Genomic DNA, 5696 nt, shown 5'->3' with positions numbered 1-5696 from the left:
ACGTTGGAAGGGACTAGAAATTCCCTTGCCACGCTCCACTTGTGCTCTTCCTCCAGCATGTTAATTTCTGCTCGCGGAGACGCCGCTACTCTGCAGCGCTTTGCTGATTCACGATGATCGCGGAGGGAAAAGCCTCATTGACTTGTGCCCCTGCAAACCGCGAGGAGAGCGCGAGTGGTTGCGAGGGCACGCGCTTTGGGAAACCACCCACCATTGCGCTACCGAGGTGCTAAATGACTGGGTGGGTGCCCTGCGTGGCTCTCAGCCTAGGCAGACAGAAAGATGGAAGAGCGGGGAGGGGGTGGCGGTGGGGAATACTGCGAACCCAGCTTTGCGACTGAGCCAGCGGCAGTTAGTGGGTGGGCACTTCTCAGGAGGCCTAAAATCACTCTCTGAACAGGGAACTAACAGCGACATTTCATGTGCCCTGATGCCAGCGCAGGGACAAAAGTAAGAGAGGAAAAACCAGCCGACGGGTCTTTTTGGACGCCTATAACATTTTGGCAAAGCTATTTTCATTCTGGAGTCTCTGACCTTCCAAATGGTTCCCTCTCAACCTGGGTTTGCCCTCGTCTCTAGAATTTCTAGCCTTTTTCTGTCAGCCCTCATACATGCGGAAGAGCAGAGTGCCCTCTCTCAGTGCCTGGGCTGAATCTTAGAGAAGGAGAAACCCTGCCTTGCTCAGCTGGCCAGGGTGACAATGTGGTTCTACAGGGAGAGAGCCTTTCCTTTGCGACCAAGGAAGGCATTCGCTTCTAGTCCTCCCAACGCTATTCTTAACTGGCCTTATGTATATTTGGGGGAACTTCCACCTTGCCTGTTTCAATTCAGAGACAGAACTGCCAGAGAATGGATCTTGGGCCACCTTTTGTTGCGAGTAATCCAGTTAGAGTTGTCTAAATTGAGCTGGAGCAATAGAGAGAGTAAGACAGTGTGTGTGTGTGTGTGTGTGTGTGTGTGTGTGTGTGTGTGTGTGTATGTGCGATCCCCAATTTTTCTTCTCTTTTGATTCAGATGTTGGGGGGGAGCATTGCCACCATCAAAGATTAGCGTTTGAATTTGGGACAAGGACCTTGTGCACAGAGCTTCTATCAGCACATTCATAAATTATTACTTTTTCTGATTAAAAATGAATACATATTAATTCTAGACTATTTAGAAAGAATAAGAAAAAGAGGAAACACAAACACCAGTATCTGTGTACTCCCACTACCTTTCAAAGGTAACCTCTGTTGATAATTTATTGTACACACAGACAGTAATATAGAGTTGAGGCTATTGGTTCTGTAGCCATTGAATTCAATCCTCATTCCACTACTTACTAGCTGCTGTCTACTAGCTACTCACCCAATGGTGAGTAACTTTACCTCCTTATGCCAAAATTTTTCTCTTCTGGAAAAATGAGAATAATAATAATACTGACCCCAGATAATTGCTGTGAGGATTAAATAGATTACAAGATGTAAAGCACTTAAAATGGTGCCTGAACTATCACAAACATCTAATAAATAATATATTTTTAATAGTTAGAATCTTTTCTGCATATGTGTGTGTAAAAGAAAATCAGTCCCTGGCATCCAGGAGCTAGCCTGGTATTATCACCTGGGCCATGGTGTTGCTAGGAGCTGGCCTGGCACACACAACTAAGCTTTGGTGTTCTCTCGTTGAACATAAACTGTTTCCCAAAACACTAATGTCAGATAAGAGCATTCTGTATCTGTGATGGATTAAGGCAAAATTAGGACCACTCCATAATCATGTCTGAATACAGACAAAACATGAACCTTGTCCAAACCACAAAAGTGACTAAGCGTGTCCTCATCCTGGCTAACATGAGTGACAGTTGTGGTCTTTTGAAAACAAATTACAGCTTTAGCCTTGCTCTAGTCGTCTCTCTCTCTAGATAAAGATTTATTAAGACATTCTATCATAAAAAAAATCCCTGCTTCCTGACAGAATCCAATTCAGAGCAAGCCCCACTGACTTCGACCTTCCCCAAATACTATGGCAAATTCTTTCGAACATCCTCTTCTTGACACACCCTTTAGTTCTCCATGGTGTACTTTCTCCCTCACTGCATCAAGAAAGAAACCCAGCTCAATCAACACTTGTGATGCTGGTGGTCTCTGGCAGGAGGGCATTGACAATGTATACACAATGTTTATATATTTTCTTTTTCTCAAATTTAGGATTGTAGTAAACATTCTGCTTGGTAACCATTTTTTCCCAATAAGTATTTTTTATGAACATTTTCTCGTGTCAAGTATCAATGCTATACAAGATTTTATTAGCTGTATATAATTCCATTATATGGCTGAACCTTTATTTAACTTATATTGTTGGCCATTTATTTTTAAAAATTTACTATTGTAAATAACACTGAGATGAACATCTTGTACATAAATCTCTGACTGTATCTCCAATTATTTTCTTAGGGTCAAGTGGCCACCACTACATTTTAAGTAGACTGCTCCTAACAGATGCCTTTTGAATAATTTTTAAATTGAAATGGACAAGGGCATTCCTACACAGGGATTAAATTCTTTGATAAAATACTGAATTAGTCTCACTTTACAGAGATTTATATCATGTGTTACATTTGGAATTGGCTTCTTGGCTCAGTCTTGCTCAGATAGTCAGAAAGATTGATCATAATGTGGTGTAGAGATTGAAAAGAAAAGATTATTTGGTTTGATAAGGTTGGAAACTAGGGTCTTCTCTTGTTCTAGCAAATGTTTCGCACATTAGCTTTTAATCACACCATCATTTCCTGCCTGAGAAACAAGAAAATATTTTCATGCATATATCTTAAATTTAAACAGTTCTGTGTCAACTATGAAATCACTATGAATAGCAGATGATATAATGCAAATGATATTTGGGAGGCTGCAATTGAGGGTGGCACTTAGTATAGTGTGTTTATTATTCTTTTATACATCCTAATCTCAATAACACCAATATATTGCTGAGTGGTGGGTGTGTCTGCTATTCTAAAAGATCTAGGTAAGATTTCCTGGTGAATGGAAACACAAGCAGGGAAGGCCAACATACAACAAGGATTATCTTTTTGAAGTGGGAAAGCCCGCTGGCAAACATCAGCGTTACCTTGAGTGGGGATGTCTCCATGAAATATCTTCTGTGTCTCTGCCCGCTTTGACCAAGATGCTGTTTTATGCAGAGGAACACTGAACTCCCTGAAATGGTACCCAAAGGGAGACTTCAAAAGATAGTTTAAACTTGCAGTTGAAGAAAGACAGCATGTGTGCCAAAAGTGTCCTAATTGTATGTCTGTGTCTTTTGAGATGTTCTGCCAATTTCGCAGGCTGTTAATATCATCATGAGTCTTCAATGATGATGTAAATAAAATTGTCATACAAAATTATTTTCCTGAATAAACACAGTACTTAGGGTTAAAAAGAGGGATATTTCTCTCTGGATGTCACTGGTGGGTTGAGGTAGCCAGGTCCAACTTTTGCTTTGCTTTTTCTTCTAACAGAAAACATGGCCATACCTTCTCTTCACCTTTCAAAATTCTTTCATTCTTCAAGGTTCTCTCAAAATCCAAGCTCATCTATCTAATAAATCTTTTCTGGCTGCCACAATCAACATTGATTAATTTAAATCTATTGAGCAATTTTATTTGAATAATTTCAGTGAGCAAGTTCCTCCTGTGGTCAACAACTAGGAGAAACTGAGCAAGGGATTCCCTGCTCTCAAGGAATTTGTAGTGGATTAAAACATAAATTTGTATAAGATAATTTTCAGAGAAGAGATCCCATCCTACAAGTGTGTGGGACTCATAAAAAGCATAGATGATATTTGGTAAATACCTTTAGCCTAGAGTTAGCATCTTGCTTGCTGTTTCAAGGTTCTCTGCTATCTAATGTTTCATATATACATATTATATATTTATTCCTACTTTCTAAGTAAGATTTTAACCCCCTGAAGGCCAAGAACCTTACCTTGAACTTTTGGTTTCACCATCAGACTCTCAATGCCAGGGATCGACACAGAACAGGCTTGAACAAATACATGCTGGTGGCCTGTTAGAGTAAAATACACAAATCACTCAGGGAAGATTTCTGACAAATTCAGACCACATTCAGATAAATAGTTTTTAAAGTCATATTATTAAAACCAGTAGCCACTTTCTGTGGATATCTGAGTAATGTAACTTTCTTAATAGCAAATAAAATGCATTTCATGCATTTCTTTAAGACACAGTAGCGTTCCCTTCACTGCATCTAAATGAAGAGAGCTTAGGTACATTATTCACTTTCAGCGCCAGGGACAGGTCTGATTTAACCTAGCTACCCCTACCCTTTCCAGACCCCATCACTTTTAAATTGGTTTTAGAGAAATTTTAGAACTAAAGAGGTTCTTCAATATAATCCAGTGGTTGATCATCTTTTTCTAAACCAGGCTAATTAAAATAAAAATAAGTTAAAATTGGTGGAACACTAATTCAGTATGATCATATTTTAAACTGTGCCCAGTACTTTTATGCACTTGTGATGTGACTGTATGGGGAGGGGGATATCTAAGGGGAAATGTTAGAAATGACTCTAAAATATAATCTCTTGCATTTTAGGAGAAATTGTGAAAATTTACAGGAATGATAGAAAATGGGAAAAGAGCATTTTTATGCATTTTATGTGCCAAGTTCAGCCCTAGGCACTTTCAAGTATCTTAGCCCATATAATTTGCAAAATCACTCTGTGGGCTATTAAGTATTGTTAAACCCATTTTAAAGAGAGGAAATTGAGGATTGGGGAGATTAAATATCTTGTCAGGATACACTGTAATGGAAGTATAAATAGAATGCAAAACTACCTGATAGCAAGATTATGTTTTTCCATTCTCTCATTCTGCTTTTAAGCAAAAAATTACTTGATTCCCTTTCTAAAATGCCTTGACTGGGTTCAGAAACATCTTAATCAGATAACATAATGTGCCATGAATATTATAAACAATTTAATGTAATTTCTGTATTTGCTATTTATTTAATAGTGTTATAAAGTGGCAATATTGTGGCCTATCCATTAAACAGTTTTTTTCAATGTTTGGATTCATCTCTAACGTTACTATTCTTTAAAAAAGTTCTGTGGACCAACAAAAATATTGTATGGAACCCAAAGTGTTTGCTAATCTAATCCAACCCACTCTTTTTGCAGATGGCAAAACTTCTGCAGTTCTTGTCTCAATTCTACCAAGAAAAATTCCTCAAAATGTTAAAATGGAAAATTGTCAAGTAGTTCCAAAATACATAACAGAAAAAGCAACCATATAGACTCTGACCTTATGCATATTGAAATTTTTCAAATTTTTAGTGGTTTGCTAGTAGTCATATTGCTAAGGAAAAGTTTCTTTAATTCTCTTCCTTTACTTTACCTTGTAAAGTGAACAGAGACCATTCTAATCACCAGATCCATTGTCTTATGTTTGAACATAGGGGACATAGGAAAGCAGGGGTTTCTGATACAACTGTTAGCTTCAGGGCAGTCTTTCTTTGATGTTTATATATTTAATCCTTTAAAAAAAATCGTACTCCAGAGCATAACCTAAGAACAAAGCACTTCATCCCTTCTGGTATTAGAACTGTGTATTTCTTGCTTTGACTTTTAAAAATGACAGAGCTACGAGGCATTCTGTTCCCCATGGTTGATCACTTCCTTCTAGTGAATGGCATTATGTTG

The sequence above is a fragment of the Carlito syrichta genome, unplaced genomic scaffold (genome assembly GCF_000164805.1).
Source record: "Carlito syrichta isolate Samal-C Ts95f unplaced genomic scaffold, Tarsius_syrichta-2.0.1 Scaffold114318, whole genome shotgun sequence".
In the NCBI taxonomy this organism is placed as follows: domain Eukaryota; kingdom Metazoa; phylum Chordata; class Mammalia; order Primates; family Tarsiidae; genus Carlito; species Carlito syrichta.
Note: the sequence above shows the minus strand (reverse complement) of the source record.